Below are 13,990 nucleotides of genomic sequence, written 5' to 3' on the forward strand. Positions count from 1 at the left end.
TGATATCCCTGGTGTCGTGGTCTTTTCTGAATCCTGCTTGAACTTCTGGCATTTTCCTATTTGTGTACTTTTCTAGTCATTTTAAAATGGTCTTCAGCAGTATTTTGCTTGCATGTGATACTAATGATATTGTTCGATAGTTTCCATAGTCTGTTGGATCACCTTTTTTGAAATGGTATCAAATATGTACTTCTTCCAATCTTTTGTCCAGACAACTGTCCTCCCAACTTCCTGACAAAGACTGGTGAACACATCCAGGGCTGGCTGCATTTCTTAACTTAGAGATGTCAATTGCTATCCCATTAATTCCTGGGACTTTATTTTGCCAATGCCTTCTATGAAGCTTTCACTTTCTCCTTCATGACCATTGGCTTCTGCTCATATGACATTTCCTGAAATTTTTCAGTGTCATTGAATTCTATTTGTTGCAGTGATTCTGTGTATTCCCTTCATCTTCTTTCCATGATTTGCCCATATCTATTTTTAATATTGCGACTCAAGGCTTAAATTTGTTTTTCAGTTCTCTCAGCTTGAGAAATGCAGACCAACTTCTCATTTTATTCTCCAATACCAGCTCTCTGCTCATCCCATTTTACAACTTTGCTTTGTCTTCTTAAGCTGCCCTTCTGTTCAACTCTTTTACTTTGGCATGTTTTCCCTTTGTTTTGGCTTCTTGGTACTCTAGTACAATTTTTAGTCTCTTCGAATATCCATGTTAGTTATTTTTCTTTCTCCTCTGTCTTTATAATGACCTTTTACCTTCTTTATGGATAATATTCAAAATATCACATAATTCATCTGGTCTTTTATCATTGATGGTCAATATTTCAAGCCTATTCTTAAGATGATTTTGAAATTCAGATGGAATAAGTTTCAGATTAAATTTTATTTCTCATGGTTTTATTTTCATTTTCTTTGACTCAGTTTGAACTTACACACGAGTAATTGATGGTCTGACCCACAGTCCACCCCGGTTTAATTTTGAATGCTGATTTTGAGCTTCTCCAATGATTCCTTCCACAGATACAGCCAATCTGGTTCCTGTGCAGCCTCTCAGGTAAAGTTCATGTGTAAAGTTGCTGATTGTATCTTTTATGAAAGATATTTTCAATGAATAATTCAATATTTTTAATGAGTAACTCATTGAATATATCAAATTTGGTCTTTCTATTTCTAGTTTCATTTCTGTCTGGTGATGTAGTGGTGGTGGTTGTTGTCATGTGGCACCAAGTTGCTTGAGACTCATAGCGACCCTATGTACATCAACCCTACATGTTCTCCTATTCTGTGCAAACCTTATTGTCTCTGATACACCTACCCTTAATACCCCGGTCACTGAATCAATCCATCTCCTCCAGGGTCTTCCGCTCTTATGCTGTCCCTCCACTCTCCTATGCATCATGTCCTTTTCCAAGGACTGGCCCTTCCTTGCAACATGTCCAAAGTACATCAGATGAGGCTTCAGAATTCTTAGCTCCAAGTATCACCCTGGTTTCACCTATTTGTTTTCCTAGCAGTCCGTGGTATATTCAATACTTTTCTTCATCACCACAGCTCAAAGGCATCAAATATCTTTCTATCATCCCTAGTCATTGCCCAGCTTTCTGATACATATCAAGTAATTGCAAAGACAATACCTAGATTAGGTGCACCTTACTCTCCAGACAGACATAATTTCTCTTCAGTATCTTGGTCCTTGACTTTCCCAATGTAATCTGTCTGTTGATTTCCTAGTTGCTGGTACCAAGAGTGTTGATAATAGAGCCAAACAAACTGAAGCTGTTAACAATTTCAATTTCTCCACCATCCATCATGAAGATTCTAATTGGCCCAGAGGTGAGAATCTTTGCTTTCTTGATTTTGAGCTTCAATTCATATTGAAGGGTGCTGTCCTTGTACCTCTTCAGCAAGTGCTTCAGGTCCTCCTTGGTTTCAGAAAGCAGGGCTATGTTATCCACACAGTGCAGATTGTTGATGAGTCTTCCTTCAATCCTGATGCCACATTTCTCCTCATAGCGTCCAGCCTCTCAGATGTCTTGTTCTGCATATAGATTAAATAACTGCTTAACAATATGCAGTTCCAATCCCACAGATGCTCTGTGGTTGAGAGTTGAGCAGTCATCTTCTGCATCATCTCCTGTTCATGAAAAGTCACTAGAGGTTCAGCTGTGGGTCATTTCTTACTCTATACTACGCAACAACAACATAACTACTAACAGTCTTTCTTGGTGTGTAGTATTATTCTAGATGTCATTATATAAGCAAAGCATGGTTGTATACAGAAAGGGGAAAATCTTCACCAAGATGGTTGAAGCTGACTACAGTTATGGGCTCAAGTCAGAGATGATGAGAATGGCACAAAATAGAGTAATGTTTAAATTGGTTGTTCATAGGGTCACTATGAGCTGTTTTTGATTCAAGGGCACCTACTAAGCACAATATCAGAATTGCTTAAATGTTTAGATTTATTTGTGTGTCCCAGTGTCAAAAAAAACAGAAATCCTTGCCACTGGAGTAATAGGGAACATCATGTTGGACAGAGAAAGGATTAGACTGTCAATGACTTCATCTTACTTGATCCACAATCAGTAAATTTCTTTCCAACTGTCAGGAGATCAGGAGACATATTTCACTGGGAAATGTTTTCAGTCAGAGAACTTTCCAAATTATTGAGGGGTAATGACATCAGTTGGAGGACTAAAGTATACCTGATTCAGGCACTTTCAAGTCTTCTGAGAGCTGGACCATGACTAAGAATGACAGAAGAAGCCTGTGAACTGTGTTGTTGGTTGAAAAGTACTGAATATTCCATGGACTAAAAAGAACAGATATGGAGAAGGTGCAGTCACAATGCTCCTTGGAGGCAAAGATGATGGAGCTTCGTCTCACATACTTTGGGCATGTTGTTAGGAGAGATTGTTTCTTGGAAAGGGTTATTATGCTTGGAAAGGTGGAGAACCAGTGAAAGAGAGGAAGACCCTCAACCAGGTATGTAGACCCAATCATAGTCTTGAACATGTCAGAGGTTGTGAAGATGGCACTGTATAGACAGGTTTCAGATCAGTTGTCCATAGGGTCACTATGAGTCTTAGTGAACTCAATGGAACCTAACAACTACACCACCAACAACAAATATGGAAACTATGCTCTATACCTATGGCTATAATCTCATTTGCTAATAGGAATTTCTTGTTATGCCAATGAGGCCATATCATTGTAGATTGTATTGTAAATCTAATCAATTCTGAGTTATAAAAAGAGGAGACTAGATATAAAAACAAAGACATACAAAGGGAAGACAGACACCAATTGAAAACAAAGAGTGTTAGCTACTAAGCTGATTTAAAGGTGTACTAGTAGTTTGTAGAATGTTGCTCTGCTAATAACAAAGTCGAGTTTCTGTCTTCCACAGGAAAAATACAGTAATCTCCTCCTTTTAAATATTTAAAGCTTCAGAAACTCTGAGAAAGGCCACACTATAGCCTTGAATTAACCTGATAGTAGTAAGTTTGAGTCTGTTGAAGCTGCATAGCTTGTTATACCACTCACCAGTAGTTTAACAGTTCAAGTCCATCAATCCCTTCATAGGGGAAAGATGTGCATTCTCCTTTAGGCTTTACAGTCTAGAAACCCAATGGGGGTTACTATGAGTTGGAATTGATCTGATGATGGTATTTTGTTGTAAGTAATATAGACAAGGAGAGTCTTCCACCTAGAGAAAATTTCTGAATGTGGGCTTCAATTCTCTTAACTATGACAAAGTAAATTTTGTTCCTTAAGGTCACCAATTTTTGATATTTCCATTGTAGTACTACAAGGAAACTAAGACAAAAGAGACTGAAAATTTGTATTTAATTTAGCAATCATTTACTGATGAATAAAATGCATGTGTTTATGTACATGTGTTGTTGTTAAGTACCGTCGAGTCGCTTGCAACTCACAGCAACCCTATGTACAACATCCCTAAACCCTGCTCTATCTTGTGTACATGTGTTCAGACATTAAATATATTTTGTAAAAACACTCAGATTACCATTGGTAGATATTCAGTTGAAGTAGGTAACATTTGATTTGGAAACTAAGTTAAAATATTCAGAAAAGGTGTCTACTAAGAGATAAAAATTATTTCCAAATATGACAGGCAGAACAGGGACTGCTTTTTTTTTTTGGAACATTTTGTGAAAAATCTTAGAAGTACTTGACAGAGAAAATTGGATGGAAAATTCATATAAGAATGAGCTGTATTAGGGAAGGCAGAAGATGTTGATAGGGGATTTGAAAATCTGGCCAGGAATTCTGACAACCAAATTCAGGAAATTGAAAGCTTTTCAGAGATTTGCGGGAGAAGAGAGCAAGTGTGTTTACAGAGCATAAAACTGCCCAACAGAATGCCCTGAATATGAGGGTATAAAATAGAAAGGTAATTAAGAGTTCGGAAAAAAATTGATACGGATCTATTTCTTGTACAAAATCCCTTTCTCTATAATTGGAAGATTCTAAGTCCTGGCAAACTAAAGAGATTTTAATGCTAATTAGATTTTTTGCAGTGATAAAATCTTATTTTTTTCACATAAACATACTTTTTCCCTATTGAGTACAAAAATATTTTCCTTTGACTTTATCACAGTAGCTCATTTTGATTACATTCAGACCTCAGCACCTCACCTACACCTACCCAGCTAATCTGAGTAATTTAAAAAATGATGCATGATGCATTTATACTTAAGAAATGAGCATAAATCTCACACAACAGCTGGAATCCTATACTTGGAAACATGGCACAGTTTGAGAAAAGCAATCATCTGCCTTTCCTGTTGGCAAAACACTTCACTGGTCTCTCCAATTTGAGTCCTCTTCAGGATTTCATGTCTTCTCACTTTGTGATGCACAAGACTCTAATTCCAGATGGACAGCTTTATCACATGCTATTTTTATGCTGTACTTTAGCATTTAAAACTCAGAGCAGTTATTCACCAAACATGAAATGCATCACTTATTGTATACATTGATGCATCTTTTCAAATCATCATTAGCAAACAGCTGCTGATGAGCTGGATAAATGCAAATGGAAGAAAGTATGAGTACCTCACACACAGTTAGCATACATTTACAAATTCTTACCTGACATCACTTCTCACATATACTGACATCACTGGCAATAAGAGTAGGTAAGATTCCTACTTTTGATGAGTTTCCAATCAAGTATTATAAGAAAAATGGAGCTGGTATGGGGATGAGATTGACTGACCTTCCAAGTGGAATGAAGCCTCATCAACAGCAGACAATTCTGATGAAGTCAGACATGCCCCCACTATCACACCTTCCTAACATCATTCTAACATCATTCATCTCTCCTACTACTCCTATTTCTTAATTACTGGATTTGATAATTTGTTGTAATTGCAACTTACAACTCACAGACAACATTCAGGGTTATGGAGCTTATTAGGGAAGTAACAAGTTACAATTCAATTTGGAGCACTCAAGATAGTATTCTTTAATAAAAATACTGTGTTCTCTCCCTCATATGTTCCAATGCAGTATACATAATTTTTGCATAATTTTTCTCAGTCTCATCCCAATCTTGATGTCAGTCCCATTCTACAACAGTGGCACCATGCAATATTTGTCCTTTTGTGACTGAGATATTTCACTCAGCATCATGTCCTCCAGGGTCATGAATTTTATTTTGAATAAAATTGCATGAGTTCCTTGTTTTTCAATGCAGCATAGTATTTCATTGTGTGAATATACCACAGCTTCTCTATCCATTTGTTTGTTGATGGGCACTTAGGTTGTTTCCAACTCTTTGCAGACAATGGAATACTACACTGCATTGAAAAACAAGGTTTTTCTTTGTTAAAGACAATGAGGTTCCCCACTTTACTTCTGAATTTGCCTAACTATAGCTTGGCAAGATGGCAATAATGACCAATTCCCACACTAGTGTTTTATGTTACTTATTTGCATAGCCCTACCCTTCCTAAATAACATGTCTCTGGAAACTCTATGAACTTTGAGAAACAATTGTTATAGAAAGGCTTCGGGTCATTTGTTCATAGGGTCACTATGAGTCCTGTTCTACTCAACAGCAATCAACAATAACAATGTTAACCATAGTAACTGTTCTTTTGTACTTGTTAATAAAAGTAAACCTTTGCCACTCTTGTTTGTCATATAATCTCCTTCTAGATTGAGTTTTGTTGTTTTCAGTTTTTTTCAGCTTGAGAAATTCCCAAGTAAGTTCTTTGCTTTTTATTTTCTAACTCTAGCTCTTTGCACGTCTTGTTATTTTAACTTGTTGTATTCTCTCAAGCTGCCTTTTGAAATATTCTGTTCATCTCGTTATGTCAGCATTTCTTCCCCTATTTTTGGCTTCTATACATTTTAGTGAAATTTTCCGTCTCCTCTGAAATTCAGTTTGGTCTTTATTTTCTTCTCTATCTTTGTGATAATTTTTTGCTTTCTTGATGGATGATATCCTTGACATCCACAACTCATCTTTTCTTGAATAATTAGTGTTTAATGCTTCAAAAGTATTTTTGAGTTTTGGTTTGTTGTTAATTCATGAAGGGTAGGTCTAGATTGCATTTAAAGTCCAAATTAAGACCCTGTTTCAGCTTTCTGCAGGTGGAAATCCAGTTTTACCAGTACCATTTGTTTAAGTGGTTATCATTTTCCCATTTGATAGCTTTGATTTCCTTGTTAAATATCAGTTGACCACAGATAGCTGGGTCTATTTCTGGATTCTCAATTCTTTTCCATTAGTCTATGTACCTGTCATGTACCAGTACCATGCTGTTTTGGTTACTATTACTGTGTAGTAGGTTTGGAGGTCAGGGAGTTCTCTGACCTCATTTTTGTTTCTCTGAAGTGTTTTGCTTATTCAGAGTCTCTTGCCTCTCCAAATAAATTTGATAATTTATCTTTCAAACTCCTTGAAAAATGAATTTGGTATCTGGATTGGGATTGCATTGAACATCATTGCTTTTGTAGATCGCTTTTGATAGGATTGTCATTTTCACCATATTAAGTCTTCCTGTGTATGAACAGGATACATTTTTACATTTTTTAGGTCCTTTATTGTGTCTTGTAGGTACAGGATCCACATCTCACACCATACACAAAAATCAATTCAAGATGGATCAGAAACCTGGGAGTAAAGCCCAAAATGATAACGTTAATGAAAGACAAACTAGGATCAAGCTTAGATGTGCTAGTTCAAGGTATAAAGAGACTGTCACATACAATCAAATATGCACAATCTGAAGAGGATAAAATGGATGCATGAGATTTTCTAAAGATTAAATCCCTGTGCATATCAAAAACTTTTTCCAACAGGGTGAAAAAAAACCCCAAACAAACCCAAAACAACCCTACAGACTGGGAACAAATATTTGGCATTACTATCTCAGACAAGAGTCTTATAACAACAAAATTTTACAGAATACTCCTGGGCCTCTACAAGAAAAAGACTGATAACCCAATTACAAAATGGGCAAAAAACGTGGAAAGAATTTTCACAGAGGAAGATATTTCAATGGCAAACAGGCACATGAAAAAATGTTACGAATCACTGACAATAAGAGAGAAGCAAATCAAAACCACAATAAGGTTCCATCTCACTCCAGGAATTGTGGCAAAGTTTAACAGGTCATCAAGTAGTAAATTTGGAGAGGATGTGGCGAGAAAGGAACTCGTATACATTTTTGGTGAAATTGTAAAATGGTATAACCATTCTGGAAGGCAGTTTGGCGCTTCCTCAAAAAAGCTGAAGATAAAATTTCCATATGGCCCAGCTATTCCAATACTTGGAATATACACTGAGAATATGAGAACTGAGGCACAAACTGAGATTTGTACATCAATGTACATAGCAGCATTATTCACCATTGCAAGAACATGGAAGCAACCCAATGTTCAACCACAAATGAATGGATTGAGAAAGTATGGTTCACACAATGGAATACTATACAGCACACAGGAGCAATGATTTTTTAAAATTATTACCTAACTTGGGAGAGATTGTAGAGTCCCACAACGATAAATATTGTTTAAAACCATTATTGTAGAATGAGTATAAGGATCCAAGAGAGATAGGAGAGGGTGGAAGCAGAGGGATGTGGATGTGCAGGGGGAGAGCAGATTAATCACCAAGCTGTACAATTTGATGGGGGGGGATGAGGGAAATTGAAACAATTTGTTCAAATTTGTATTTGAATTTTGTAAATAAACTAGTAGGGGAAAATATACTTCAATCAAACAATTTATATGAATAATTGTATAAAAGTAAATGGATGGTGTAAATAAATAATATCTTTCTTTAAGAGGGAAAAAATATAAAGTCCAAAGTAGACTTGTTTTTATTTTTGTTAACTTCAGGTCATAACAAATAATAGTATACCAATTATGTTTTAACAAGCATTATTTAGTGAGCAATGGACATGCTCACTGGTGTGTGCCAAGAAAATTTGAAAGACATGGTCAAATGTCTAGAAGAAATCCATACTTGTACCTATAGCCCTATAAGATGAAATAATCTTTTCTCTATCTATTATGATGTTGCTTATGCATCCAATGATGAAAATTTTGGTTTTCTTGACTTTGAGATGCAATCTATATCACATTGTGCTGTGTTTGTTCATATGCAGCAAGTATTTCAAGTCATCTTCACTTTCAGCAAGGTTGCATCATCCACACAACAAAGATTATTGATGAGTTTTCCTCTAATTTTAATCCACATTTTCTTCATATAGGACATATAGCCTCTATAGTAATTTGCTTAACACACAGCTTGAATAGATATGGAGAAAGTATACAAGCCTGACACACAGTTTTGTTAATATTAAACCATGTGGTGTTCCCTTGTTCTGTTCATAAAACAGCCTAGGCCAAGGTGTAGGTTTCACAGGAGCACAATTAAGTGTTCTGGGATTTCCATTCTTCTCAATGTTAGCCATAACGTGTTATGATCCACATAATCAAATGCCTTTGCAAAGTCAAAGCATGAATAGACGTTCTTCTGGTATTTTCTTCTCTCAGCCAGTATCTATCTAACACCAGCAATAATATATCTGGTGTTATGGACTCTTCTTAGTAAGTAATTGTGAAGATCATGGCCTGGATTCAGTGCAACTTAGTCTCTAGACTGATGTTATTGCTCTTCAGTACACTAGTACTATAGACTTTGACTACAGATTTTCCCAGTGTAACTCATCAGTTGATTTACTGGTCACTGGTACCAAGAGAATTGATTGTGGAGTCAAATAAATGGAAGTTATTAACAATATCAATCTCTTCTCCTTCTATCATGATGCTGCCAATCCACGGGTGAGAATTTTTGTTTTCTTGATGTTGAGCTTCAATCTATTGAAGGCTGCAGTCCTTGACCTTCTGCAGAGAGTTGTACAATGACTAAGGATGATAGAAGAATTAGTGCCTTTGAGTTGTCATGCTAGAGAAGAGTACTGAATATACTTTGGACTGCTAAGAGAACAAACATGTCTATCCTGGAGAGGATTAAACTAGGATACTTCTTGGAGTAAAGAGTTTTGAAGCTCTGTCTCACATACTTTGGACATGTTGCCAGGAGGGACCAGTCCTGGGAGAGGGATGTCATCCTTGGGAGGGTGGAGGGACAGCACAGAGAGGATGGCCCTGGATGAAATGCATTGACACAGTGATTGGGGTAATTGAGACAGATACGTCAGAGACAATGAAGTTGGATAGAGCTAGGTTCAGAGGTGTTGAACCTAGGGCTTCTATGAGTACAAACGACTCTATGGCACATAACAACAACATGACCTCTTCTGAATCCAGTTGATTTTAATTTTGTTCTATGTCTATGTACTGTTGTAGATGTCTTTGAAGTATCTTCAGCAGTATTTGCTTCCTATAATATTAATGATATTGTTTGAGAATTTCTATATTCTGTTAGATCACCTTTCTTGGGAATTGGAACAAATATGAATCTCTTCCAATCTGTTAGCCAGGCAGCTATTCTCCAAATTTCCTGGCACAGATTGGTGAACATATCCAGGACTGCATCTGTTATTTGAAACATGTCAATTGGTATCCCATTGACTCCTGGAGCCTTGTTTTTAACTAGTGCCTACATTGCAGCTTGAACTTCATCCTTCCTTAATTGCTTGATCATATGGTATTTCCTAAAGAATTCCAGAGTTAACCAGTTTGTTTGGGTACAGTAATTCTGTGTATTCTTTCCACCTTCTTTTGATGCTTCCTGGATCATTCAAGATTTTGCTCATAGCATCTCTGAGTATTTCACCTCAAGATTTGAATTTGTTGTTCAGTTCTTTCAGCTTGAGAAATGCTGATCAATTCTTCCCTTTTTATTCTCCAATCTATGTCTCTGCATATTCTGATAAAATACTTTGCTTTGTCTTCTCTAGCTGTTCCTTGAAATTTTCTCTTCAGCTCTTTTGCTTCAACATCTCTTCCATTTGTTTTGTTTTTTTTTTTTCCTCAATGCTGTAGTGCAATTTTCAAGGTCTCTTCTATCATTGATTTTGGTTTTTACTTTTTCCTCTGTCTTTGCAATTGCTTTTTGCTCTATTCATGAATTATATGATGCTTTACTTGGATATTCATTTTACCTGGATCTAAAATCAATACATTTGGTACCAGTAGTCAGGAGATCAGGAGACATATTTCACTGGGAAAGTCTGCAGTCAGATACCTCTCTAAATTACTAAGAAGCAAGCATATTTGTTTGAGGACTAAGGTACACCTGATTTAGTCTGTGGTCTTTTCAATTACTTGCTATGCTTCTGAGAGCTGGATGATGAATAACGATAACAGAGAAAAATTTGTGCCTTTGAGTTTTAATGTTGGAGGAGAACATTGAATTATCTCTTCGACTGCCAAAAGAACAAACATATATATTTTAGAGAAGTTGAAGAATGGCAAAACTTCCTTTCTTTGGAAAGGTTTGGAGAGGCTATTCTTTGGAGAAAGGCAGTGCTTGGAAAGGTGGAGGGATGGAGAAGGAAAGGAAGACCCTAAACCAGGTGGATTGACACAGTATTGTAGTAATTGACTCAATTGTGTCAGAGATTGTGAAGATGGCACAGGATAGGACAGAGTTCACATCTTTGATTCATAAGGTCATACGTCATTCACCTGTACCTAACAACAATAACTCATATCTCTCAAGAGTGACACAATAGAATCCACTTCCAAAACCACATGCCTCTGAAAACATCTATGAACTTGGAGAAATGATAATAGTTATGGAAAGGCATCAGGTCTTTTGTTCATAGAGTTGCTATGGGTCATGGTCTATTCAACAACAATCAACAACAACAACAACATCCCTAATATCATGTGAGACTAAAATCTTGATGAAGATTACTTAAAAATGACTGGGGCAATACATTGACAAAGAACTGCTATACATTCAAGCTGGATTCAGAAGAAGCACAAGGGATATCATTGCTTATGGATGCTGGTTGAAAGCAGAGAATAATAGAAGAATATCTACTTGTGCTTTATTGACTATGCCAAGTTATTTGTGAATCATTGCAAATTATGACTTACACTGGGAAGAATGAAAATCCCTGAGCACTTATCCAAGAAGCTGTTGTCCATATACAGCAAGGTTTCAAGTATATGAAAGGTGTACACTAGGGCTGAATCTTTTATCAAACCTATTCAATTTGTAATAGTTGCTAGAATGAATTTTAACTTACTGCCTTTTAAGTTAAAGCCAACTCATAGCTTATCTTCCAGAGGGTTTTCAGTGGCTGTAAGTCACAGTGAAGGAGATTGTCCATCTTTCTCTCTTGTAGCAGCTGGTAGATCTGAGTCATGGTGCTGGAGAAGAGTCTAGAACATACCATGGGCTGCCGAGGAAAAAAAATAGGTTTGTCTTGGAGAGGTGAAACCTAGTTTCTCCTTGGAAGATGGGGTTTTGAAGTTCTGTCTCACATACTTTGGCCATATTGCCAGGAGAGATCAATCTTTGGAGAAGGATATATGGCTCAGAAAGGTGGAGGGAAAGTTCTGAAGAGGAAGATTCTGGATGAGATGAATTGATACAATAAGTAAGATAATCAGGGTAGGTGTGTAGAAATCAGCGAGACTGTCTCAGCACAGGGCAGGTTTCAGAGGTTGTACATAGGGTCGCTATGAGTCACAGGCAACTCAACAGCATATAATGACAACATTCAATCTGTATGCAAAGCAAATAATTTAAAAAGCTGGACTACATGAATAAGAACGTGCATTAAGGATAGCTAGAACAATTTCTTTTATGTAGATGATGGTTTTAAGACTAGTATAGTAATTAAATACTGGTGACACAGTATTTGAAATATTTGACTAGTAAGCAAAAAGTCGCTGAAAGTCACCAACCACTGCAAAGGTAAGACACTATGTGATAGTCCACTTCTATTAAGATTTGTAGTCATGAAAATCTGATATATAGCTGTATTCTATCCTATAGAGTCACTGTATGGCAAAATTGACTTGATGGCAGGAGGCAGTGAGTAAGCATGTTAATTATTTACAATCAATTGACTAAGAGTAATCAAGCATGAAAGGGCCTGGCTTTGTATGATGATCAGAAATACATTTAAAATGGTAAATCCATTTAATCTTAATTCCTTATAAATTACTTTTGGGGGACAAAAGCAATATCTAGGTCATGGAAGTATGCTATGAAATCAATTATGTAAGAAACACCACAACCTCTTTTAGCAAAGTTATCATATAAGGGGAAAAACTGCTGAGTGTTTTGAAACTAGAAGAAATATCCACTTTAGGAAATACTATAATGAAAGCAAATCACTTTAAGATTTTTCATGTACTCTCCAATGAATGCCATGGTAACCCTATAAACAACAAATAGATATCCTATAGAATCCTACACCTCACAATGTCCTCACAATATTTATTGTTTCTAAATATGTTGTTGCAGTCACTGTGTTAATCCATCTCATTTAGAGTATTCCTCCCCCTTGTCAACTCTCTAATTTTTTTTAAGAATGATTTACTTTTCTAAGAACTGGACCCTTCTGACACATGTCCAACATATGTAAAGCTGTCTCACCATCCTTGAGCACCCAGATTGCATTTGTTCTAGGACAGACGGATGTAATGGCTCTTTTGACAGTGCATAGTATATTCAATATTCTTTGCCAGCAACACAATCTGAAGTTGGCAATTCTTCTTCTATCTTCTTTATTCGTTGTCCATCTTTCACATGCATATTAAAGAACTGAAAATACCTTAGTTAGAGTCAGGTTCATTTTTGTATTTAAACTGACATCCCTGCTCTTTTGCAGGAGCAAGATGGACAATCTCCTCTCATTCAATTAACTTCTAAAATTCTTTTGCAGGAGCAAGATGGACAATCTCCTCTCATTCAATTAACTTCTAAAATTCCACTGGAAGGTCAGCTATGAGTTGGTCTTGACCTAATGCTATGTACCTACTGCAGTCATCTTGCTTTTTAACACTTTAAAGAGGTCTTTGAGAGCAAATTTGCCCAATCCAATTGCAGTTTGATTTATTTTTTTTTGTTGTTTTTTATAATGTTATATTTTTATTTAAAACACTTTCAAATGCATCACACTATTTGTTTTCATGTTGTTATCTATAGCAAACCCCTGTTTTGAAAAGATTTAAAAATATTTTAATGCCATCTAGGATAAAAATCCTAAATTAATTTTTATGATCATTTTGCCTATAAATAATGGGTCTGTCTTGAGTAGCTACTAAGTAGCTGAAACTAGCTAGCAGCCCTAGTCAGCCCTCTGAACATCTACACTCTTGTCTCTAGTTCCTTTCAGGAACTGTGGCTGCTCCATGCACCTGTGAATATACCCTGATGATAAACCCACAGGCAGCAGACAGAATCTTAATGATGGGGCTTCTGGTTTACATACAATATTTGGGGGACAATGAAAACCAATCACCTTTCTACCTCAATGGGAGCATTTTTTAAAAGGAAAAACTGGATAGATTA

At 36.4% G+C, this 13,990-nt stretch overlaps 1 pseudogene; it reads right to left on the bottom strand.

Annotated features, from left to right (window-relative positions):
- LOC102846075 overlaps nucleotides 1-13,990 on the bottom strand; it is a 148,297-nt pseudogene that overhangs the window by 80,856 nt on the left and 53,451 nt on the right.

The sequence above is a fragment of the Elephantulus edwardii genome, unplaced genomic scaffold (genome assembly GCF_000299155.1).
Source record: "Elephantulus edwardii isolate Elephantulus edwardi_28Jun2011 unplaced genomic scaffold, EleEdw1.0 scaffold00034, whole genome shotgun sequence".
In the NCBI taxonomy this organism is placed as follows: domain Eukaryota; kingdom Metazoa; phylum Chordata; class Mammalia; order Macroscelidea; family Macroscelididae; genus Elephantulus; species Elephantulus edwardii.